A 27627-nucleotide genomic window follows, 5' to 3' on the forward strand; every position below is an offset into this window, starting at 1 on the left:
TAGATATGTGCTCCACCTCAAGGCCTTTGCACATGCACTTCTCTCTGTGTTACTCTTTTCCTGGATATCCCTCTGGTTCACTCCAATCAGGTCTCTGCCCACATAGCATATTACAGAGGTCTTCCCTGGCTACTGTATCTTAATTAGCACTTCCCATTACTCTCTGTTTATTTTGCCTTTTTTTTCATTATAGCATTTACTATTACCTGACATGACATAATATTACATGCCATGATGTTATGTATTTATACATGTATTGATGTATTGATCAATTGTGTCTCTCCCACTAAAAGGTGTTATATCAGTTTTTCATATCTGTTATTTGTTTCTCTTTTGTAATCTCAAGATTTGTTGAATGAATAAGTAAATGAACAAGAGGTGATGTTTTTGGAAAGTAGCCATAATCTAGAACTATGTACATTAAAATGACTTTATGGTTCAGGCAAGGGTAAATAGCAGGCAACTACATAATTTTCAGGGTGCTAGGTGTGGAAGCCACTTACTTTTTAACCCTAGGTGCTGCCTGCTTTCCTTGGCCACCAAGGGGAGGTGTTACCATCTGGTGGGTCAGAGGTAAGAAACTATATCCTGGTGCCTCCCTGGGGAAACCCGTCCCCATGCAGAAGGAGATGACAATAAATCTAGGGAAGGTCTTTTTCAACTTCTTGAACCACAGTTTTTTTTTTTTATGAACTAGATTACTGTCAGGTGCTTTTCTAAGGAAACTCACATCACAAACACTTAAAAATAACAGAAGTAAACCCAGCAGTGACAGTGACTGCACATTCCTGAGGAACTTGGGGGAGGAAGGAGACAAGTTTCAAGCCAGAGTTTTGTGGTGACTAAGTATCCCATAACTTTGTCTGACAACCCTCCCAAACTGTGGGGGTGGCCTATGGGGACTGCTTCCAGTCTGGGCTACTTGGTACAATGGTATGAATACATTAACAATAGACAATATAGACAAATTACGTACTTGTATAAGGTAAAACTATATGATCCTTGTAAACAGAGAAGTTTCTCTTCTTTCTCAAGTAAAAGACAGACTTGAATTAGACCAATAAGTTGATAAAATGAACCAACAAGGGTATGGTGTATAGAATTTGTGAGGCCATGACTGGCCACACTCTTATTATGAAAGCATGGAAGGTGTGAATTTCGGAGACATGGAAGGGCTCAGCGACAACAGCGAAAAAATAATTAAAAAAACACAATCCAGGAAGAATACAATTGAAATTTGAGCCAGTAGCTGTTTACTTATTTATAAAGGGGTCTTTTGCAGAAAATATGGAACTGCTGTTTTTTACTGCCTTGTTTTTGAAATCCCCGTGACAATCTATTCCTGTGAAACTCATACCCAACTTTCAGAGCAGTTCCTCAACTATGTGATGGTTGAACTTTGCAGCCTGGAATGTCCTTCATCTCCTTTTGTTATCTGTTATTTAGATTTCAAGGTAGGCACCTCCCCAACCCTTCTATAAAAACAAATGCTCTGTGTTCTTTTCTTCCATGGCGTTGTAACTTGTTTACACCATCACTGTGCCACATTGGCCCACAGTAGTGCTTTCAAGACCTGCTCCCCGATAGCCTGTGATTTTTCATCAAGGCAGTATTGCCTTATTCATTTGTCTTAGTTTGGCACAGAGTAGAATTGTTAGCGGATTTCACCGTCTCTACCAGTATTTTCATTGCTTCAGTTTTCTCTTATTATTTATTTATATATTTATTTTTAAATTTTAGATTCAACGGGTACATGTGCAGGTTTGTTATATGGGATATATTGTATAATGCTGAAGTTTAGACTTCTATTGATGCCATCACCCAAGTAGTGAATATAGTACCTGATAGATAGTTTTTCAACGCTTGCTGCCTCTCTCCATCCTCCTTTTTGGAGTCTCCAGTGTCTATCATTCCCATTTTTGTGTCCATGTGTACTCAATGTTTAGCTCCCACTTACAAGTGAGAACATGTGGTATTTGGTTTTCTGTTTCTGCCTGAATTCACTTAGAACGATGGCCTTCGGCTGCATCCATGTTGCTACAAAGGACATAATTTTGTTCTTTTTTTATGGCTGTGTAGTAGTCCCTGGTGTATATATACCACATTTTCTTTCCAATCCATCATTGATGGGCACCATTCTGTTGCGGGAAGTCAGGGACCCTGAACAGAGGGACCAGCTGAAGCCATGGCAGAAGAACATAAATTGTGAGGATTTCATGGACATTTATTAGTTCCCCAAATTAATAATTTTATAATTTCTTATGCCTGCCTTTGCTATAATCTCTGAACATAAATTGTGAAGATTTCATGGACACTTATCACTTCCCCAGTCAATACCCTTGTGATTTCCTATGCCTGTCTTTACTTTAATCTCTTAATCCCATCATCTTCGTAAGCTGAGGAGGATGTATGTCACCTCAAGACCCTCTGATGATTGCGTTAACTGCACAAATTGTTTGTAGAGCATGTGCGTTTGAACAATATGAAATCTGGGCACCTTGAAAAAAGAACAGGATAACAGCAATGTTCAGGGAATGAGGGAGATAACCTTAAACTCTGACTGCCAGTGAGCCAGGCAGAACAGAGCCATATTTCTCTTCTTTCAAAAGCAAATGGGAGAAATATTGCTGAATTCTTTTTCTCAGTGAGGAACATCCCTGAGAAAGAGAATGCATCCCTGAGGGGAGGCCTCTGAAATGGCCGCTTCGGGGACAGCTGTCTTTTACGGTCATAGTGGAGGGATGAAATAAGCCCCGGTCTCCCATAGCGCTCCCAGGCTTATTAGGACTAGGAAATTCTCACCTAATAAATTTTGGTCAGACCAGTTGTCTGCTCTCAAGCCCTGTCTCCTGATAAGATGTTATCAATGACAATGCATGCCTGAAACTACATTAGCAATTTTAATTTCACTCCAGTCCTGTGGTCCTGTCATTTCGCCCTGCCTCCATCTACCTTGGGATATCTTATTACTCTGTGAACCATGTGATCTCTGTGACCCACACCCTATTCGTACACTCCCTCCCCTTTTGAAAATCACTAATAAAAACTTGCTGGTTTTACGGCTCAGGGGGCATCACAGAAACTGCCAACATGTGATGTCTCCCCTGGACACCCAGCTTTAAAATTTCTCTCTTTTGTATTCTGTCCCTTTATTTCTCAGACCGGCTGACACTTAGGGAAACTAGAAAAGAACCTACGTGAAATATCGGGGGTGAATTTCGCCCGATAGATTCCATGTCTTTGCTATTATGAATAATGCTGTGATAAATATACAAGAGCATGTGTCTTTTTGGTAAAATGTTTTATTTTCCTTTAGGTATATGCCCAATAATGGATTTCTTGGTGGTAAGGTAGTTCTATTTTCAGTTCTTTAAGAAATCTCCAAACTGCTTTCCACAGGTCACTCTCCCAATTTTAAAGTAATCCATGTCTCCACTAACATTGTGTTTGTATTTCTCCTGCTGCATTTGTCATAGTCTGTGCTGCCTTGGAACTACCTGAATTTATGTGGGACCCTCTTGAGGGCAAGAGCCAAGTCTGATCTTGTATTCTCTAACAGGCCTAGTGCAGTAGCTGGTCCTTAGTGAAGGCTCAAAAACAATTTCTACATTGTACTGAAGGAGCTATTGATGTAGTCGAAAACTTTTTTTTTTTACTTAGCTAAGACATTGCCTGACTGTGATGGTTGTTAATCATTGGTTTAGGTAATATGATGTGTAATTTATTTTTTGAAGATTATGTAATTAAAAATGGAATAAGTTCATATCTTTGAAGGGGGAAGAATGGATGTCATGACCTTACAACTTACTTCATTTTACATCCAAAATTTAGTAAATGTCTAATTTTAAAATGATATTTGTACTCTGCCTTAATAATTTTCAAGCATGCTAACCTAAACATGCATGTGAAGTTCTATAGCAAATGGAAATTCAGAAATACCAAAGGCTATTACAACTACAACAAGCTTGGCCACAAGAGACCATAGTACATTTAAAATAAAAATCCTATAAGATCCAAAAGATTGAATTGCTAATAGTGGAATTTCAGGCACAGAGGAGGAAAAGGGTGGATTTCATGATAAGATTTGTTCAGCCTTTCAAATCATACCATGAAGGATAAGTGTCTACTCATATTCTAGGCTGGTAAGAAGACAACCAATTATGCCATCATTTCCTTACATGATTGAAAGTAATTTCTTCAGATAAAGGGACTTATGATTAAACTATAAAAATGTAGAGCAATCTATGAAGTCTTTTCTGCATCCTTGCTTGCTCTATTGTTTTACTCACAGTAAGTCACTCAGCCAACCTTATTAGATGGTTGTGTGATGGATTTTGCTCCTCTATATAAGCAAATCTAATATTTTACTCTTTCCTTCATTCAAATGTTAGATATAATATTATAGCAGAGCAGCTTTTTCTCATTGGAAGAATGTGAAATACAGGTTCTATGTGTTTGGGGCCAGTGGAGAATACTCTCCTATTTCTAATAAGATAAATCGTTCACTGAAGTAAAAGAAAAGTCGAGGAAAATCTCCCTTTAGGTATTCATTTTGAAAATCTTACTGAATCAATGTGGTTAAAATTTTTCACTTCATTTTATAGATCACATAAACATACTTCCCTCTTTTCTCCAAGCCCCATTTGTCACGTACCTGTTAAGATACTATATGCATTGTTAGTGATATCTAATAGGCAATATCTAATATTTCTGTTAGTGATATCTAAGGCAATATCTAATATTTCTGTTAGTGATATCTAAGGCAATATCTAGTATTTCTGCAGAGGAGAAACAACATTGACATTTTTTGTTAGTCCCTTCAAGTAGAAGCTTAAGAAATTTCAGTGTTTGGGAATTTAATCAACCTTAAAACAGATATTCCTTGAGGCCTGTTTTATTTTAAGGGTAGTATTTTTGTTTTTGCACATAGTATATTCTAAAGTAGCTGGCAGAGAAGATATTATAAAAATGGATTCATTTTGGAGTTGCGCTGTGAGCTTCTTATTCTGTAGATGGCTCTGTTTATTAATCAATCCAAGTTCCATATTTTTACTATAAAAAGGATTGTGTTTCTTCAGAATTATGCTAACTTGTAACATAAATGCCTTTCTACGAGGCACCTGCCATAAAATAAAACTCCTCTAGAAAGAGCATAAGGATGGTGATGCTGAGTTATTCTGTATCTTCCAGGAAATCTCAAGAAGTATATGTTTCTCTGAAGGTCACATGCCTCATTGCTTTTGGAGAATAGGTTGACTTCAAGTTCATGTTCTTCTCTTTTACTGAAGTTGCATTTATTGGTCTTAGATTATCTGTCAAGAAGGATGGGAAGGAAAATTAAAATGCAAGCTCCAAGAGGGTACACGCTGTTTGTTCATCATTTTCCAAGTGTCTAGCATAGCTTGAAGCATAAATAGGAATTTAATAAATGCTTATTGAATGAACGAAGATCAGTGGTTTTCAGGTTCATAATTTCATTCTTTATACAGGAGATTCTTTATGTTCATAATCTCATTCTTAATTACTTCACTAAATCACAGAGATTAAGAATAAGAGTTTTGGCATCAAGCAGGCCTGGATTAATTGTTGACTTTGGTTAAGTTACTAAATATTCCTTTAAACCTCAATCTCTTCTTCTGAAAAGGTGAAAAATGGGGTTGTGTATGTGAAGTGCTCTGAAGTATTTGGCATACAATAAACTCATGATAGATGGGCTTTATTATGAGTAGTAGATTTTATAGGACATTTGCTTGTATTTATGCATATGAAAATCTACTTCAACTAAATAAAAAGTATCTAAATAAAGTGAGAGTTTTTTCTTTTTTTCTTACTTATTCTGTTACATAAAAATCAGCAGTCCTCGCCTGAGCTTAAACTGTATTTTATTCTTGAATTAATACTTCTCCATGTATGTCTGGAGAACTAAGTAAGGGTCTTGTCTGGGGATTATGTATACTGTAGAAAGCACAGAAGTGCTTCTTGGAAAAGGCCATTATAGCGGAAGTGAAATTTGAGGCATATTGCCTTGGTCAAAGTCAAAGGCAAAAGATTAGAGTATGGTTTTCCAGTTGCTCAGCCAGCTCAAGATTGAGTGCTAGATTAAAACTCGTAAATAACAGTGAGCAAATACTACTAAAAGCCAAAAGCAAACATTAAAAACACTATCGATTTCTCAGCAAAATCTCCATTAGTCTTTAAAAACATAAGACACCTTCAGCATCATTGGTTCTAGCAGTGTCTGCAGCTGTAGAGAAGGGTATGACTTGGGGAAATGGTACCATCAGAACACAGGATGCCTGGCCAGTCTGAAATAGCAACCTCAGTGGAGATATCTTCAGCCTCCCCAGCAGCACCATCAGCATGGCCACTCTTATTTGTGTATCACCAGTGGCATTGATGACCCAAGTATTATCATGACAGTGATATGGTGCAACAAAAGTAGGAAATGTGGGTTGCCAGCCACATGGTAACCAAGATCACTAGTTCAGATGTATTAATACTAGGAACTTGTTAGGAATGGCACCTAACAAGTTTTGTGAAATTTGTGAAAAAGTTGAGGAAAAATTCAAGTTCCTGCATGATTGTAAGTAAATTCAAATAAAATAGAGTTTTGAGATTTTTAGTGTGCCCTTAGATTTTGCCTGTAGACTGTGACGTATGGTCCACTTTGAGAGGAAATAAGTCAATGTAAATTGTGGTTAAAAAAAACCTTTAGATGATCTTGACTTGATAAATATTCAGTGTTATATAAATTTCTGTGGGTACAAAGAAAGTGCATGATTATCATCCCTGAACAAAAATTGCTTTGGAAGAAAACAAGATTAATATTTCAGAGTTTTTAAAAACTAAATTTCTCATTTTGTTCTGTGGAATCAATTATAAAATTCCTACTGGAATTACTCAATAAAAATCTGATTGTCATAATCCCTAGTTTTAGAGGGAGAAAGGGAATTATAAGTCACCTACAATTAGTGTTGCTCTATATTCTCTTTGGGATCACCTTTATTAGATGATGCTCATGAAGTACGAGTGGATTAAAATTTGTTGGTTCTGCAGGAAGTGAAAAAAGTATGACATTATGCTGCATATTCCAAAGATGAAGAAATTAGTTTATAAATTAGTAGTTTAGGAGTTTGGATGCAAACAACAGAAACTGACTATGGTTAGTAGATATAAATTTTGTTTTTCTAAAGATATAATGTAGGTCACAGAATTGATAGAAAAATCTTGATATTACTCCTATGATCCTCTTGATAGAGCATTATCCTGTATCAGTTAACTATTGCTGTGCAAAAGCCATCTAAAACTTAATGATTTAAAAAATAGGAGTTTTGTAATTGATCATGAGTTTATAAGTCAGATGGATGACTTTCTGATCTGCTCCAAACTTGGCTGACCTTGGCTAGGCTCACTCATGCCTCTGTTGTCAGCTGGGGCATCTGACATGTTTAGGGGCTAACCGGCTAATGTCTGTAGTGATGGTGATAACTCAGCCATATGTCTTTCCAGTGAGCTAACTTAAGCTTTTTCTTATAGTAGCCATATACATATGTAGTTCTTATGGTAGGTGTATACATCTATATGTACGTAGCTACTGTAAGACTAGTGTGTATACACACACACATACACAGTCACACACATACACATGTATATTAACTCTTGAGATCGAGGTTCAAGATTGGCATACCATCACTTCTGCCACTTGGCCAAATTAAGTCAATGGAGAAAATAAAGTCTATCTACCTCTTGCTGGGAGGGGCTCAAAGCTACATTGAGAATTGAATGGATAAAGATGAGGGCGACAGGGAAAGAACTGGGAACATTCTATTTAAGCCCACCTTTATTTAGTTCCCTAATTCCAGGATCCCCAGAAGCTTCCATCAATCATGACATCAAACTTGAATTCCAGAGATGAATGATCTTAATCAGGTTCAGATATGGCTCCTTAGATATAGCTCCTTTTGATTCAGAGATGTATGAACTTAAAAGCAAGTTAGCTCTCTTTCCCTCAGCCAACATACAGTTGTGAGATAGGGACAGATAACTGCAAGTGAGACTTCCATCAAAAACAGGAAGCATGGGAGTCACTGGTTTGTAGCAGCTGTGAAATCGAGCTGGAAACTTTTGCAGGTCGTCCTGTACTAGGAGCTGAGAATGCCCCTTAATTGGACGTGGGTTTTTTTCCCTGGGAATATCTTCTCAGCCCACTTGTCTCTACTGCTTCTTAGAAGTGGTGGGTTGCAGTCCACTGGTTTTTCTCGCTCTTTACCCTGTCATCCTTCCTTGTCCATCACCTCTTTGGCTGCTTCTGAAGAAACAGTTCACCTTTGCCAGCTAGTATGATTTTTGAAACTGATTCTTTCCCATAGAAAGTTGAAGGCTAAAACCCTTTTGCAATTTGAACAATTTCAGTTCCTTTTAGTCCAAGCTGGTGGTATTTTCACATGTGTACTTCCTAAAAAATCTTCCTATGAATTGAATCAAAATCCATTCCTTCTGACAAAAGATAAGCATGCCTCTTTTGAGTTACTGCTACTTCGGGATTACTTCTGTGGAACCACAGTCTTAAGATTCCTGATGTCCTTTTGCCTAAATGAGAAAACCTGTAAACTGCCTTAATTCTTTTTTAGGTTTTGACTCTTGGCTTAGTCTTTGTCCTCAGGCTGGGGACACTGGTAATGAGAAGTTCTATTTTCCAACTCGCCAAATTATGGTTTATTATATTCTCTCCAAATTCTGCTTTCAAATTTGTCAGTGATTTCTTTATGTTATCTTTTTTTTCCACCTCTGTATAATATCACACACAGCTAGAACACTTTTAACATCTTTCCTGGAGATTTCTTTAGTCAAATCCAAAAGTTCACTACATACAGTTTTCATCTTTCAAGTAAGGCAGGCAACTGTTCTGTCACCTGCTTCACTACCCCATAATACAGGCCACCATATTTTCATCCTCTAGTATTATTTTCTCACCATTTTTCTGACTTTTGCTAACAGTCTGCCCACTATTTTCCAGCCTCTGCTTCTTACCCAGTCCCCAAACCAATGGTGTCTTATGTGTTTTTAAGGCAGCATCCCATTTCAGGTATCAATTTTCTGTATTCTTTAGATATTGCTGCATAATAAATCACTCCAAAAAATAGTATGAAAAGCCCTGGCATTTTATTATTGGTCACAAGTCTATGGGTCTGCTCGGCAGTTTTGATCTTGGCTGGCCTTGCGCACATGTGCATCATTCAGTGCAATGGCTGAGTGAAAAAGGATGTCTGGAGGTTGGTTGCTGTTGGCTGATAGGGGTGACTTATTATCCAGCAGATGAGTCTGGAATTATTCTCATGATGCTGGACAGAGTTTCAGGAGAGAGAAAGTAGAAACATGAAAGGCCTTTGGATGTCCAGGCTTGGAAGTGGCACACAGCCACTTTGGTCCATTCCAAGAGCCACATCGAATCACAGGGCCAAACTACATTCAGGTGGGGAAATAGATTTTACTGCTTGATGAAAGAAACTTAAAAGTCACATTGCAGAGGCATGAATAAAGGAAAGGGTGAAGAATTGGGGCCATTTTTGACATCAATTCTGGCTCTTGGGGATCTATGGAGTCAATTCTATAAGTTGTTGGCTGATGCCTGGCTCTTCCTATCTTCTCTTGGAGGGAGTACAGCAATGCTCAATGAATGCATTGGAGTGTGGCCACATATGGGTTTACTGCTTGCTACTGACAGTAGTGGATAACTCCTAAAATACAATTTATCTCCATTGTTATAGCTAATAGCTCAGATCTTTGGGATTGGAGGACATCTTTGAAGTGCTTTGCCAACCCTACAACTTACTCCAAAAAATTATGCACCTAGCAAATTTAACCCAAGATATGGTTAGGCACAACCCCTTCAGGTGTTTTAGGGAGAATGTGGGCTAGATTTCATAGGATTACTGTTTTAGTGTTACAGTACTACCCCCTTATCTGTGATTTCACTTTCTGTGATTTCACCCACCTATGGGCAACTGCTCTCTGAAAATAGGTATGGTACAATAAGATAATTGAGAGAGAGAGAAGGAGAGACTACATTTGTGTGACTTTTATTACAATATATTGTTATAATTGTTCTGGTTTATTATTTGTTATTGTTATTAATCTCTTACTATGCCTAATTTTAAATTAAAATTTATCATAGGCATGTATGGATATAGGAAAAAGCATAGTATATATGGAGTATATATCTGTGGTTTTAGGCATCCACTGTGGGGGTCTTAGGAAGCATTCCCGTGGATAAAGGGTTACTATTACTGTATTGTATTTTGGCATGTTAACTTAAGACTTTTTTCTCTTGTTTCTACTATTCACCTTTCTTATTCCTTTCTCCTCAGCTTTCTGTATGAGCTGGCTTCAGGGTGAGTGATTATTCAGAGCAAGAAAAGGATAAAATCGTTAGCATTTGAATTTCTGGGGAGATATTTGTACATCATCAAAAGCCATGATTCTGGCATAAACAATAGGTTAGTCTGAATAGTTAGGCAGATTGTTGTGCCTTTGGGAATAAAGATAAATCAGTTGACCTAGGGTGGGAGTGAAGTTGAGAGAAGAGAAGAATAAAATTGGTTATTGTGAGTTCCTGGGAAAGGAATATACACCTGGCTTGTCTTTGGGGTTGAAGCTCTTTGTGTTAGCGGGGCAATAGAAATGTGAAACAAGTTTGGGGTTCTCCAAGAAGAGGGATCTATACCTTCCTCTCCAGGTTGCAATCAGGAGAAATTACAGGTCTCTCTGAAAAACGCTTGGTGTAGCATGGGGCCAGGACATGAGTATGGCCCTAGTTGACAGAGATGTGTAATCTGATGGGTCCTATATCTCACTGTAGGGTGGGAAAGGCAGCTGGGAGTGTCTGAGGTTCCCTAGTGATGGACAAAAAAGCTGACTGACTTGCAGGCATCTTGCAGTGTTGGTCATGCCAGACACAGAACACCTGGACTGGGAGAATAGAGACCTTGAAAGGGTTCCAGATGACCACAGCAGATTGCATCACATGTCAGCTGAGATCCTGTGGTCTGAGCAGAACTATGGCACTCTCCCTTGTGAAATTAAGAAAACAGCCCCTCTCTCTGAACTATCTCTAGGAGAATTCTGTTTACCCAGATGAGACTGAGTAAAATCCAGAAAAGACAGAGTTTACTTTGAACTGGGAAGATGAATGTGTCTGTTATCATCAGTAAAAAAGGAGTTTGAGAGTTAAGTATACTTATAGAAATACTTTAGTTCACTGATTCCAAGATGCACGTTTTTTCACATCTTAACATATCTGAAATTGAGATACGGCTCAAAAATCCATGGTGTATCATAGTTTAGCTGGCAGTGATTTCTCTTTCTTAATAGTACGCAAAATAACACTGCATCTTACAAATGATGGTATCTTAAATTCTATGAAATACAGTATAATGGAATTTATATCTTTGCATACTTGGGATTTGTAAATCTCACTTTTTGCCAGTGAAAATGCTAGTAATTCAAGACCTGTAGCTCAGCTATTCTTGGCATTCCTAACTCTTCTTTTATTCACAGTGACACCTTTACTTTTAGTCCCACAAGCCTAGGGAATGACAGCTTAAGGTTGTGGGGGCACCTAAGATCGAAGGAGCTAGTCACAGCTGCTTGGAGCTGAATGCCACTTGGGGCTAGGGCAGCAATGGCATAGGGGTCACAGGCCTACTTCTGATCTATCTTTAACATTTTTGCATGTTGTCAAACTTTATTGAGGGACCCTCTGAGATTCACCTGCACATGCAGTTCTTCCCCACATTGGTAATTGCCATGGAGCCTCCCCTTCACCACTATGAGGAATCCCAGGATGCTCAGATCCTTGAACAATCCCGTGAAAATCTGCCTGAAAGCCAGCATCCTGTGGGGTATGGGAGTGGAATGAAATCTTCTTAACTTTCACCATGCACCATCTTTAAAGACAGGGCCCTCCAAGACTAAATAATCTGACAGCCTTTTCATTCTTTAGAATGAATGGACTATTCTCTGGTATAGTCCACTGCTGTAACAATTCCATTGTAAAGTAAACATACAATTCATTTTTTTTCATGGCATTTACTCTACATACAAATTTCAGAACTTTGGCACCTAGTGTCATGATCTTAACATGGGCAGTGCCTGATTAACACTGGCTTGGATTCTCTTCTTAATTCCATCATTTCTCTCTGGTAATATCCCTAGAAATAATCTTTTCCAATATCACCAGAAGTAAGCTTTTCCAGAAATAATCTATCTTTCTCCACAATTCTGCATTCAAGGATGCAAAAGTATAGGTAATTCTCCGTGAGTCCATTTTCTCATACCCTCTGCATGAAATTTCCTTTAGAGATTAACCTCATAAATCCATTCCATGTTGCAAATCTCAGCTTTCTGGTTCTGAACTTTATTCTCCTAGAGTGTCCATGGTGCTTTGATCATATTTTTCTCCACTACATTATTCTCCCATTGAAGAAGCATTCCTATTCCCATGACTACGCAAGCTGAATCTACCCCATTCCTTGACACCACCTTCTAATAGTGCAACTTCTATAGTGAAGTGTTCCTGGATCTGTTCTATGCTGTCACTTTATTTGGGCCTGGTCAGACACTGCTTGTATCTCAATAATCCAAGATATTGGTTCTCCCAAATATAACCCCTTTATCATACCCACAACATCTCAAAGAGAATGCAGGTATATCCATTGGCAGAAAAATAAAATTATACCATTAGGTAATTATAAATATACAGGAAGCCTGAGGATGATGCAAGATATTACTTTTCCCATCAAGTCATCTTCAAATCCAGAGACTCTACCTCAGGTAGATGCCTAAGGTTCCTTTGTTTGTGGGAGCATGGCACCAGGTTCTTGAACTTCTCAGGGTTTCTCTCAGTGCCACTCTAGAAAGTTAATATTAAGAGCCTTACCACGAAGAGCTGGAAGAAGATTTTCTTTTCTTTTCTTTCCCTTTTTTTTTTTTTTTTTTTTTGTGACAGAGTCTCACTCTGTCACCCAGGCTGGAGTGCAATGCGCGATCTCGGCTCACTGCAAGCTCCGCCTCCTGGGTTCAAGCGATTCTCCTGCCCCAGCCTCCTGAGTAGCTGGGATTACAGGCATACACCACCAAGCCCGGCTAATTTTTGTATTTTTAATGGAGGTGGGGTTTCACCATGTTGGTCAGGCTGGTCTCGAACCCCTGACCCACGATCAGCCCACCTTGGCCTCCCAAAGTGCCGGGATTACAGGTGTGAGCCACCACACCCAGCTAGAAGTTTTAAACCCTTCAAGTTTAAGTGAAGAATATGCAAAAAAAAAAAAAAAAAATCTGTATTTGGAAAATGTTGACTTTATCTTCACATAACTCAATGGGCTCTTAGGCTAGCAGTGTCAGTATCTTTACTATGTTTTACCAAAGAGCTTCCCAAACCTCCTCAACATGACAAGAAGGATGTGTTCAGAAAACGGTGATGAGAAAAGAAAATTCTATTCTAGAAAAATTAGTTTCATTTTCTTTATGATAATTATAGTTTCCCCCTTCCTCAGAAAAAAAGTTTCCAAGTCTTATAAGTTACCTTTCCTTTGTAACTTGTACTTTTTCTTCATTGATGTCTCCAAAGTAAATATGTTTGATTAGGTCATTGGGATTATATCATAAATTATCCAAGCTATAGAAAATTAGCTATGGCATTTTCCTATTACAAGAGTGCAAAAAAATTTAGTGAGTTTGAAAATAATGCTGTTTCTCCACATAGTTGAATTTTGCATAAATGTATTTTATTTTGGACCTCATAAAAGAGACTTAGCTACTGAGAAACCCAAAGTATCTTGTTCTTATAAAACTACTTCACCTATAAAGTGTGGTCTTGTAGCATGGACTTCAAGGATAATATTACAGTAAAATTTATTTCTTCTTATTTTTTTAAGACAGAGTTTCACTCTGGCACCAGGCTGGAGTGCAGTGGTGCAATCTTGGCTCACTGCAACCTTTGCCTCCTGGATTCAAGTGATTCTTGTGTCTCAGCCTCCTGAGTAGCTGGGACTACAGGAGTGGACCACCATGCCTAGCTTAATTTTATATTTTTGGTAGAGGCAGGGTTTAACCATGTTGACCAGGCTAGTCTCGAACTCCTGACCTCAAGTGATCTGCCTGCCTTGGCCTCCCAAAGTGCTGGGATGACAGGCATGAACCACCACTCCTGGCCATATTACAGTAAAATTTAGAATCTATGTTAGCTGAAAGTAAGCAATATTTGTCTCAAATAAAATGGAAGAAAAAAGTTCTGGGATGCATATTGCTGGTGAAAGGGGATTGCTATAGTATTTCTACCAAATTTGGCAATGCATATTAAATCCTTAAATGTAGCCATAGCTCTTGACACAGCAATTCTTACCTTATGAGAATTTATCCTAAAGAAACCATTAAAAGTACACACAAAGTTTTACATATAAGGATATTCCTCACTGTATTATTTATAGCAGCTAAAATCTAGAAACAACATACATGTTTGACAAGAGGTATGGTAGATTGCAAATGGTCACAAATTCTTTGCAGTTGTCTCCCATAAAGAAGTGGAATCCATTTCCTCACCCCCTTGAATCTTAACTGACCTTGTGACTTGGTTTGACCAATAGAATGAGGCAAGAATGACATATAAATTCCAAGCACAGGCCTGAAGAGACTTTGCAGCTTCTGCTCTGTCTCTCAGAACCCTGCTACGACATGAACAAGCCAGGGCTAGCCTCCTTGAGGGTGAGAGACTTCAGGGCAAGTGAGGCCCAGCCATTTGAGCTGGCTCAGCAGGGCCCTGGCATGGGAGTAAGCCCAGCTAACATTACACGGAGCTACTGAGACACCTCAGATGTGCTCAGCCCAAATCGCTGATCCACAGAATTGTGAGCAAATAAATAATTATCATTTTAAGCTACTAAGTCTTAGGGTAGGTTGTTGTGCAGCAAAGACTAACCGATATGCAGAAGAGTATTTTAGTTCAGTGTTTCCCACATTATGTTGTATAGTCCACTAGTATCTCATAAGATATTAATAGAAATCTTAAAATGGATTATATAAGACTAATATAATAGATATGCATTATCTAATGTAGAGATATAATAATGTGTAAGAATAGATTATATAATAATAATAAAATCATGAAAAAGGATACCATTGGTAGTCAAATAAGCATGGGAAAACTTTAAATTTACTACTGATATAGGGGTTAAGGAGAAATTATTTAGGCAGACAGTGAGGATAAATAAGTCCTTGGTAAGGTTTTCCTTTTTATGAAAAGCAGCCCCCAAGTCATTTTCTTTTATAACAAGGAGTAGCTTGTAAAATCGAGCTGCAGACATAGACAAGTTCAAAGCTTGCGTGGGTGAATGCTGGCAGTTGTACCAATAGGAAAAAGCCACTTGGGACTAGGCATGTTCAAAATGGTGGCTCCATTTTCCCTTCTTTTTGCAGGCCACGTGTACAGTAAGGAACAGAAAACGTAGTGCTGCCAAGTGGAAAGCCCATTTGCATAATAATATTAGGGTGGGGTGCCCAGCCTTCCCCACACGCTATGTAAACGTCACACCTGGTCCAGCCAATCTCTGGGCCCTATGTAACTCAGACACCGCCTCCTCAAGCCTGTCTATAAAATCCGGTGCACTCTGCTGCAGGCCGGAATTCCCAGTCCGGCGTCCCTCTCTCTCGCAAGAGAGAGAGTCGTTCTCCTTTCTCTTTCTTTTGACTATTATATATCTGCTCTGAAACTCACTACCTACGTGTGCTCCTTCCCTAATTTTCTTGGCGCGAGATAACGAACCTCGGGTATTTACCCCAGACAAAGATGCGGCTGCACTACTCTCTTTCAGTCTGGTCATGCACATTAACGTATTATAACTCTGAGAATTTCTTCGTAAAACACTTATTAACAGTGTTTGTCAGATTTATTAAGACTGCTCTCTTTTTTTGTGTAATATCCTCTAACATCACACCAGATGGTACTGTTTCAAGGAACACTGTATGGGTGAAGCAGTTTTTGTAAACTATTATTATTTACATAATAAAATACTTGGCACCATTAACAACATTATTTTGCAGCGTTTTTAATAAAGGTAAATATTCTTACAGTATATATAACGTGACTAAATTTTGTGAAATATATTTTGTACTATATATTATATGTATTCTATACACTGAAAACAGTTTGCAAATATATTTTGATAGTAATGTATGCTGGATAGTAGAGTTATGAGTAATTTTCATTTTCATTTTAATAATCCTATCATTTCAAAATTTTCATAATTGCTATGTTCTTTAAAAAATTGTAAAAGATGATTTTTTAAAAATTACAATGGACCTTATGGACAATCTCCCAGCCACTACTGCTCCCTTCATCTCTTTACTTCATAGGCCACAAACAAAGGAGTGCACACCCTCTGCGATGTACATACCCTTAGCATTCCATGAACTATTGCTTTTAATGAGGCTCACATGCCAACAACACTTCTTATTTTCTTCTTCTTCTTTAATAACGCTAAAGTAGTTAGTAATGCTAGTTAATTGGTCAGCTAAACATTGTGTGTGGGAATTTTGAAGAAATTGCAAATCATACCCTCTAGAAAATATACTGGACATCGAAATATTTTTACATAATTTGCTCTGTAATATTTAGTAATTGCAATCTCAGAATACTAAGCATATTGCACCTCTAATAGGATTTACTTTCTTTCAGCTCAGTTAATTACTTTGTTTTGTAGTTTGTTTAATCCCTGATTAATAAATTGCAAAACGCTAGATAAGCCATTCTAAAATAATGTCTGATTAACTATGCTTGTAAAATATCAGGGTGAGGGACTCCACGCACCTTCAAATCTGTGTTTCACAATGTTCACCCTTTTATTATTGTCTTCTCACATACTATATATTCAATAAGCTATTACTGAACAAAGTGTAATGTCTAAACTAATACTCTACACTATAAAATAGTATTACATATTATGCTATAATGCTGGAATTTTATGCTCCCATAAAATTGTTTTAGGAAATGATTTTTGGGTCCAAGCTTCAGGCCCTTTTTCTTCCAGCACATCTCATTTGAAAAGCAGTTTAGTTGGCATTTATTTTTCTTAAAGATCAAACACCATGAAACATGATAGAATATTGATCACCTCCATTTACTATTTTCAGAATCCATCGTCTCCGTTGTGACAGGGAACTGTTAACACTGCATGGTTTGGTAGCTCACCAAGATTCATAGAAAGATTTTAGCAGAGGCCTCATGCAATGCACAGGATGGCATCCAGGGCACTTACAGGGAACTTCTTGGACTCCTCTCTGAACCCCAGTTCAAGCTCAGATAGAGTATGACTTTTGTCAAAATTTTTATTCATTCCTAAATACAAACAATTTTGATGACTATACAAGTTTCTCAACCTTTATTCTGCATACATGTCTATTGAATTTTACATTCATGGTCCAATTAAAAAATATTTGTAGAGCAAGTAAAACCATTCTAAAACAGTTGAGAGGAAGTAAAAACAACAAATAAAATAATAAAAAAAATCACGCAGATCACATATTGGTATAATGTTTATACAAATTTTTTCTGAAACAGGACCTCAAAAGATGGCATAGAACAAGGAAAAATGGTTACTCTCTTTATTAGAAAAATTCTAAAGGATATTTTATCTTTTTTCTAGATGCCTACTCAACAAATAATATAAATTTAGACCAGAACATATTTCTACATACACTATTGAAGAAAAGTCACGAATGCACATTATAATGTTACTTGTTTCTTAGAAATTAAAGAGATGTTGAACTTCATTAAAATTAAAACTTTTGTAATTCAAAGGGGTTTATTAACAAGGTGAAAAGAACTTACAAAATTGGGGGAAATATTTGCAAATCATATATCTGATAAGTTACTGGTATGTGGAATATATAAAGAATTTCACAACTCAATTATAAAAGGACAAACAACCCAATTACAAAATGGGCAAAGGATCCAAATGGACATTTCTCCAAAAAGATATACAAATTACCAATAAACACATGGAAAGATGTTCAATGTTATTAGTCACCAAATAAATGAAAACCAAAACAACATGCACTACAATGGCTGTAATCGAAATGACATAATAACAAGTGATGGCAAGGATGTGAAGAAATTGGAACCTTCATACACCACTGGCGGGAATGTAAAATGGTACAGGCACTTTGGAAAACAATCTGGCAGCTCTTCAAAAGAAGAAAAAGAGTTATTATAAGACCCAGTAATTCTTCCCTTAGGTATGTACTCAAAGAAATAAAAAAATCTACAAAGAAAACCTGTACACAATTATTTATAGCGCCTTATTCATTATGGCCCCAAAATGGAAGCAGCCCAAGTGTCCTTCAACTGATGAATGGATAAATAGAATTAGTATCTCTATACAATGGAATATTATTTAGCCACAAAAGGGAATGAAGTATTGATAAATGCTACACTGTGGATTAACCTTGAAAACATTATGCTAAGTGAAGAAGCCATTCATTAAATACTGGCTTTATATAATCCCATTCATATGAAATGACTAAAATAGACAAATCTATTGAGTTAGAAAGTAGATTAGTGATTCCCTAGGGCTAGGGAGTTCAAGGGAAACAGAGAGTGACTGCTAATCTATATGGAGTTTTGTGGGGGGCATGATGAAATGTTTTAAGACTGATTGTGGTGTGCCTACTTCTGTGAATATACTAAAACCATAGAATTATGCTTTTTTTTTTTTTTTGACAGAGTCTCACTCTGTCACCCAGGCTGGAGTGCAGTGGCGCGATCTCAGCTCACTGCAACCTCCACCTCCCAGGTTCAAGCGATTCTCTGCCTAAGCCTCCCAGGTAGCTGGGATTACAGGTGCATGCCACCATGCCAGGCTTATTTTTGTATTTTTAGTAGAGACGGGGTTTTACCATGTTGGCCAGGCTGGTCTTGAATTCCTGGCCTCAAGTGATCCATCCACCTTGGATTCCCAAAGTGCTGGGATTATAAATGTGAGCCATCGTGCCCTGCCAAATTATACACTTTTAGTAAGTAAATTGCATGGTATGTGAATTATATCTCAAGAAAATTATTAAATTGTATCTCTGTTAAAAATTGAAGCAAATACTTCTCGTTCTGCTGAAAAGGAGGATTTCTAGTTCCACCAAAAATTGATAGGTCCATTATTCCTCTCTTGTTCTCCTTACAACTAAATGTACTCTAGACATAATTCAAAAAGCATAGAAATACTCTGAAGAGTGGAAATAAGAAGGTGAGCAACTGAGGTACCTCAGGACTTTAGGAATGACATGGCAGTGATATAGCTGGGTTTACTTATTGCTTCCCATACATCATAGACAGAGCATCACGGAAGCCTCCAATCCAGAAATGGCAAGAGACAAAATTGGCTCCAAAAACAGCTTTCCTTTTAGGTAAGGGATAAAAAAAAGTGGTCTAACAGCAGAAAACCAATTCGGCAATTCCCACCCTACTCCAACCAAACATCAGTGGAAAAAACATCCTGTGCCTTCTACAGTTTCAACTTTGCCATATTGGGAGTTGATTTTCCACCATCCCTTCCGCCCCTCCACCCTGAAGAAGAAGGCAGCAATTCTGATTCCCCCATGGTGTGGTGTTAGTGGGACCAAGCTGAGAGCTGTTTTTCCATCTTCTGCCCAGCAGAAGCAGTCAGCAGTTATCTGATTCCCCTACTGATGGATTATTGGCAGAATGAAGGGGGGCAGCTGATCTTCTATCCTCCACCAGGGAGAAGCAGGCAGCCCTCTGATTCTCCTGCCGGGGTAGCATTGGTGAGGCTGTGGGAAGTGGATCTTGTATTTTCACCTGGTAGAAGCACATGATGCTAAGATTCCCCTTGTCAGGGTAGTGTCAACAGGGTCCAGTGGCATGCTGAACATATACTCCCACTCAGCAGTGACAAGACTTAAGGCAGTGTAAGGCAAGGCTAGTGAGGCAAGGCTAGTTGACAACACTAGGCTTTAACACCTACTATCCCATGTTAACAGAACCCGGTGGGGAACTGATCCTACATCCATGAGGTGGAAGGAGGTGGAGGCAAGTAAGGTTAGTTGGCACCTTGATTTTCCATCATCTCCCTTGATTCAGTGGAGAGCTGTTTCTGACTCCATAATGTAGGAACAAAGAGGTGTGAGTCAGTCCTCTATTCTAGTGGCAGTGGAACTCAGATTAGAGGTGATCTTACAAATCCACTCAGAGCCAACAAGGCAGTGCAAGTCAGCGGTACACTTTTGCTGTCAGGGCCCAGAGGGAAGCTGATCATACACACCTACCCATCCATTATGTTACACCTAAAAAGAGGGACTGCCTGCTGAAAAAAATGATTCAATAGCATCCAGAGTGTCACAACATAATATACAGAAAGTCCAGAGTATTATAGAAGAGTGTTATCATACCAAGAACTAGAAAAATAACAACATGAATGAAAGAAAAATCTATAGACACCAACACTGATATTAATCAGATATTAAAATTATCCAGCAAGGATTTTAAATGGTTCATAATAAAAATATTTAAACAACCAGTTATTAATTTTTGAAACAAATGAAAAGATAGAAAATCTCAGCATAGAAATAGAAATTGTAAGAAAGAACCAAACAGAAATTTTAGAACTGACAAATATAAGAACTAGCGTAAAAGCTCTCTTGATAGCCACATTAATACAGTGGAGATGAAAAGGACAGAATCAGTAAAATACAGATCAATAGAAATTACTCAATCTAAAAAACAGAAAGAAAACAGAATAACAACTCACTCCCCCAACCCCCCCAAAGCCCCCAGAATTTCTGAAGCTAGTGGGACAATAGCAATAAAGCAAGCATTCATTCTAAGCACATTTCCAGAAGGAGATGAGAGAGTGAACCTGAAAAATTTATTGAAGAAATAAAGGCTGAAAATCCCCCAAATTTGGCAAAAGACATAAATCTATGAAAAAAGAAGCTAAGAAAATACCAAATTAGATAAATCCCAAGAAATCTATGCCAAGCTACATCATATTTGTACTTCTGAAAACTGAAGACAAAAAGAAAAAAAAACTTGAAAACAGCCTGAGACAAGCAACACACTACTTATATGGGAGTATCAATTTGAATGACAGTGGATTTTTCATCTGATACCATGGAGGCCAGAAGTAAGTGGCATAATTTTTTTCAAGTACTAAAAGAAAATAAATATAATCCATGAATCCCATATTCAGGAAAAATATTGTCAGAAATGGAGGAGAAGCAAAGACATTCTCAGTTGAAGGCAACCTAAGAAAATTTGTTGCCAGCAAATCTAACTTTAAAAATGACTGAATAAAGTTCTTTAAATAGAAAGAAGACGGTAACAGAGTAAGATTTGAAGGTTTTAAAAGGAAAGAAGAGTATCAGAATGTGTAAAAATAGAGGTGAATATAATGCAGTGATCCCCAACCTTTTTGGCACCACGGACCGGTTTTGTGGAAGACAAATTTTCCATAGACTGGGTTAGTGGGGGATGGTTTCAGGATGAAACTGTTCTGCCTCAGCTCATCAGGCATTTGATTCTCATAAGGAGTGCACAGCCTACATCCCTTGCGTGTGCAGTTCACAGTAGACTTCATGCTCCTGTGAGAACCTAATGCTGCCGCTGATCCGACACGAGGCAGAGCTCAGGAGGTAAAGCTTTCTCTCTTGCCAGTCACCTCCTGCTGTGAGGCCTGGTTCCTAACAGGTGATGGAACTGGTACTGGTCTGCAGCCTGGGGGTTAGGGACCCCTGATATAATGGACTGTCCTACTTCTCATAAGTTTTTAAAATTATATTTGATAGTTGAAGAAAAAGTTATAACAGCAACTGATCTGGTATTCAATATATGTAAAGGGAACTACTTAGGACAATCATATTTGAAAAATAGAGAGGAAAAAGGACCTAAATAGAAGTTTTCTACACTTCACTTGAAACGGTAAAATGTTGTGAAAATTTATATATGTGTATTGTAATACCTAGAGCAACTACTGAGAAAGCTCTACAAAGTGATATTCTCAAAAACTATAAATAAATCAGGATGAAATCTTAAAATATATTCAAATAATTCACTGGAAGGTAAGAGAAGAGAAACAGAGGAAACAAACAGAAAGCAAATGATATAATGGTAGAATGTAAGCCCTAACATGTTAATAATGACAGATATTGACTGAGGTTGTGTCCCCTGCACATTCATATGTTGAAGCTTTAATGTTATGGTATTTGGAGGTGAAGATGTTGGGAGGTGATGAGGTCATGAATATAGAGCCCTCTGATGGGATTAATGTCCTCATAAGAAAAGGAAGGGAGCTAGTTCTTTCTCTCTCTCTGTCAAGTGAAAATACAAAATAATCGGGAACTTCAAGACTTTACTCAGCAATTGATAGAAATACTACACAGAAACTCAGCAAGCATATAGAATTGTACAATAAAATCAACCAAAAGGATTTATTTAACTTATATAGAATACATCATGCAATAATAGCACAATAAACATTTTCTTCAAATGCTCTTGGAACATTTACTAAGATAGACCATATACTATGCCATAAAACAAAATTTCACATATTTAAAAGAAATGAAATTATACAGTTTGTTCTCTGGTTATAGTAAAAGCAAACTAGAAATCAGTAACAGATAACAGGAAAGTCTCTACACGTGAATAAATTAAACAACAGAATTCTAAATAATCCATGAATCAAAGAGGAAATTGCAAAGTAAATAGAAAAATAGGTAAAATTGAATGAAAGTAAAATAAAATATATCAAAATATGTGGGATGTAACTAAGGCAGTGCTGATGAAAAATTTATAGTTCTAAATGCTTACATTAGAAAAAAGGAAGGTCTGAAATGAATAATCTAAGTAGATAAATCTGAAAATTAGAAAAAGAAGAGCAAAATAAACCCAAAGCAAACAGAAAGATGAAATAACAAAGAGAAGAAATCAGTGAAATAAAAAACAGGAAAACCATAGAGAAAACCAATGAAGATATTTCTAAATGACAAGAAAGACTCCAATAAAGTCAATAATTTCTAGCAAGACTGACAAAAATCCGTATCAGGAATGAATAGGTGATATAATGACATGTCACACAGACACTAAAAGGATAACAAAATACTATGAATAATGTAATACTCATAACTTTGACAACATGGAAGAAATGGATGAAAAAAATCTCAAAAACACAAACTATGAAACTTCAACCAAGATGAAATAAGCAACCTAAATGATACTATCACCATCAAAGAAATTAAATTTGTAACTAAGAACTCCTGAAAAATAATTCACCAAAAATAATTTCACTGGTGAATTCTATCTGGCTTTTAAAAATTAACACTAATTTGGCCAGGTGTGGTGGCTCACGGCTGTAATCCCAGCACTTTGGGAGGCTGAGGTGAGTGGATCACGAGGTCAGGAGTTAAAGACCAGCCTGGCCAAAATGGTGAAACCCTGTCTCTACTAAAACTACAAAAATTAGCTAGGCGTGGTGGCAAGTGCCTGTAGTCTCAGCTACTCGGGAGACTGAGGCAGGAGAATTGCTTGAACCCAGGTGGCAGAGGTTGCAGTGAGCCAAGATCGTGCCACTGCACTCCAGCCTGGGCGACAGAGTGAGACTCCATCTCAGACAAAACAAAACAAAACAAAACACTAATTTTTTACACAATTTATTTCAGAAGATGAAATGAAAGAAAAATCTTCTCACTCATTTTATGAGGCTACTATTACCTGAATATTAAAAGCAGATAAAGACAGTATCAACCCCACCCTTCAAAAAGAAAGAAAAAAACTACAGACACAATATCTTCCATGAACTTAGACACAAAATCTTCAACAAAGTATTAGCAAATTAAATCATGTAATGTATAGGAGTAATGTCATTAAGGTCATCAAATGTTGCAGAGTGGGAAGTCCTAGACTCTCTTTTCCTCCACAAACACATCAATTCAACAACAATTCATGGACAAATTCCCTGTGTAGGCAATTCAGAAAGTAATTGAAAGTCTCCTGCACCCTTGTCAAATGTGAAACTATACTCACCAAAGCTGATAGGGAAATTTGGGACACCCTCTTACTGGAATCCTTACCCCAGGCACAACACCATATGATTAGAAAGAGACTGCCAAACCCTCAGCTTTTCCGCGGAGAAAGAATTGTTTCATGCCTCTAGCACATTCAGGAGCTCAGAGTAGCTTGTCTTGCCAGCCACATGGGGGGAGAATAGAGATGGCTGTTTGGCCTTGTAGATTCTACAGTTCCTCCTTTCCCATCAGCACAGAGAGATCAGATGAAAAATCTCAGCTCTCAACTTCCTGCTGGGAGAGAAAGAGTTGATCCTTGTGTCCAGCGTTCTAACTTCTCTGGGGCTGCCCCAGAGAACTGGTATCTGTTTTGCCAGCCTTAGACCTCTAACGGGTGTTGTGCAGTCTAACTGCCTGGGGGAGAACAGAGACAGTGGCTTGGGTTGGTAGATGCCATAGTGCCTTCCCCTAACTCAGCACAGAGTGAGCAGACAAAAACCACAGTTATCTGCCTCTCTCTGTGGAGGAAAATAATTGGTCTCAGTGAATGATGACACAACATTTCCAAGGGCTTCTCAAAGGATTGGCCTCTGACTTGCCTGACTTGAAGTGTTGAAGGGACCTGAAGTAGTCTAGCCATGCAGGGGAAAGTTAGAGGAGAAATGGAGATTTGTGCTGGCAGTCACCATAGACCCACTTCCTGGCTTAGCACATAGCAAGTGGGCAAAAATCCCCAGCATATAGCTTCTCCCTGGGGAGGAAAAGAGTTAGGCATAGCATCCAATGATCCAACTTTTCTGGGGGCTGCCAAAAGAACTAGCTTTAGTCTCACTTGGCCTGGTGCACTGTGAGGACCCAGAATACCCTAGACACCTGGGGTGTTAGGAGAACAATGAAGCGGGTCGGACCAGCATGAAGGATTGAGAGGCTCCCAGAATCTCTGACTGGTGGGCGTCTTGTTCTCTATGAGGCCAATCTGTACAGTTTAGGAGAAAAGGTTGCTTTACCTAATGTACAGACACCAACACAGAGTGTCAAAGAAAATAAAAGTCAGGCAAAGATGTATCCAACAAAGGAACATGATAGAACTCCAGAAACAGACACTAACAAAACAGAAGTATATGATTTACTTGTCAGAGAATTCAAAATAACAGTCATAAAGGTGCTCATGGAGGTCAAGAGAATAATGCATGACAAAGCAAGCATTTCAACAAAGAGATAGGAAATATAAAAAAGTACTAACAAGAAATCATAGAGCTGAAGAACATATAACTGAACTAAAAAATTCACTATAAGTGTTCAACAGCAGACTATATGAAGCAAGAGAATCAGAGAACTCAAAAAACAGGCCACTGTAAATAATTCAATCAAAGGAGCAAAAAGAAAAAAGCAATGAAAAATTGTGAAGAAAACCTAAGGGAATATGGGACACCATCAAGTGGACCAATATACATATTATAGAAGTATCAGGAGAAGAGATAAAGGACCAGAAAGCTTATTCAAAAAAAATAATGTCTTAAGTTCTACAGATAAGTTTCCAAATCTGGGGAAAATACACAGACATCCAGATCCAATAATTCTAAAGGACACTAAATAAAATAAATCTATACCAGGACACATAATCAAATTGTTAAAGTCAGACAAAGACAGAATTTTGAAAACAATTTTGTACCTTTATAAAGGTACAAAAGAACTTTTAAAAAACTATCAGTGGGTTTTCCAGCAGAAACCTTGTAGTCTGGAAGTAAGAAGGATGATATATTCAAAGCACAGAAAGAACAAACTGCCAACCAAGAATACTGTATCCTACAAAACTGTCTTAAAAAATAAAGGAGAGTTAAATACTTTCCCAGGCAAAGAAAAGCTGAGGGATTTCATCATTATTAGAACTGCTTTACAAGAAATGCTACAGAGAGTTCTTAAAGTTGAAAGACAAAAACACTAAATGGTAACACAATATCATAAGCATAAAAATTGTAAAGGTAAACAATTGTAAGTATTAGACAAATACAGGACACTGTATTACTGTAATGGTGTTGAGGAAATCACTTTTAATTCTAACATAAAAGTTAAAAGACAAAAGTATTAAAATACCTATAACTAAAATATGTTAAAGATATACAATATAAATAGATGTGAATTATGACAACTATAGCATAAAGTATATGTGTGGAGGGGGACAAGCTAAAGTGTAGTGTTATTGTGTGTGACATAAATTAAGTCGTTATCAGCTTTAAATGGATTTATGTCTAAGATATTTTATGTAAACCTCAAGGTAACCACATACATACACAAAAACCCATGCACACAGTTACACACACAGAAAACATAAAAGAACCAAAACACACCAATAGAAAAAACTCAACAAAATACAAAGAGAGACAGCAAGAGAGGAAAAGACAAAATAATTACAAGAAATTGTCAATTAAGAATGCTATATCCCACAAAATTGTCTTAAAAAATAAAAGAGAGTTAAACACTTTCCCAGGCAAAGAAAAGCTGAGGGAGTTCATCACTATTAGACCTCCCTCACAAGAAATCCTACAGAGAGTGCTAACAGAAAACAACAATATGACAATAGTACATTCTTCTATATAAATAATTACTTTTAATAAAAATGAATTAAACTCTATAATAACAAGACATAGAATGGCTGAATGGATGAAAAAACAAGGCCTAACTATGTGCTGTTTATAAGAAACTCACTTTAGATTTAAGGACATACATAGGCTGAAAGTAAAGAGATGGAAAAGGATATTTCATAGAAATGGTAACCAAAAGAGAGCAGGGGTGGCTATATTGACATCAGACGAAATGGACTTTAAGACAAAAACTGCCACAAGAGATTAAAAAATGACATTATATAATGATAAAAGGGCCAATCTACCAGGAAGATATAACAATTATATATGCACCCAATATCAGAACATCTAAATATGTAAAGCAGACATTGACAGCACTGAATGGAAAATAGACATCAATATAATAATAGTAGACTTCAATAACCTACCTTCCATAATTGATAGAACATTCAGACAGAAGATCAATAAGGAAACGTGTAACTGAACACTATAAAACAAATGGACCTAACAGATTATACAGAACATTCTACCCAAAAGCTGAAGAATACACATTCTTCTCGAATGCACAGAGAACTTTTCCCAGGATAAATCACACATTAGGTCACAAAACAAAGCATAACAAATTTAAGAAGACTGAGATCAGATCAAGTATCTTTTCTGACCACAATAGAATGTAATAAGAAATCAATAGCAGAAAGAAAATTGGAAAATTCACAAATATGTGAAAATTAAACAACACACTCTTGTACAATCATTGGGTCAAAGAAGAAATAAAAAAAGAGTTTAGAAAATACCATAAGACAAATGAAAACAAAAACACAAAATACTAAAACTTAAGGAATACAACAAAGGCAGCACTAAGAGGAAAATTTATAGTGATAAAAGCCTGCATTAAACAGGAAGGAAGATCTCAAACAACCAACCTAACTTTATGCTTCAAGAAGGTACAAACAGAAAAATAAACTAAGCCCAAAGTTAGCAGAAG

At 37.4% G+C, this 27627-nt stretch overlaps 1 protein-coding gene across 1 annotated transcript in view; it reads left to right on the top strand.

Moving 5' to 3' along the window:
• LOC109027227 (uncharacterized) overlaps window positions 1–27627 on the top strand; it is a 494433-nt gene that overhangs the window by 202121 nt on the left and 264685 nt on the right. The window lies entirely within an intron of this gene.

The sequence above is a fragment of the Gorilla gorilla genome, chromosome 5 (assembly GCF_029281585.2).
Source record: "Gorilla gorilla gorilla isolate KB3781 chromosome 5, NHGRI_mGorGor1-v2.1_pri, whole genome shotgun sequence".
Lineage (NCBI taxonomy): Eukaryota > Metazoa > Chordata > Mammalia > Primates > Hominidae > Gorilla > Gorilla gorilla.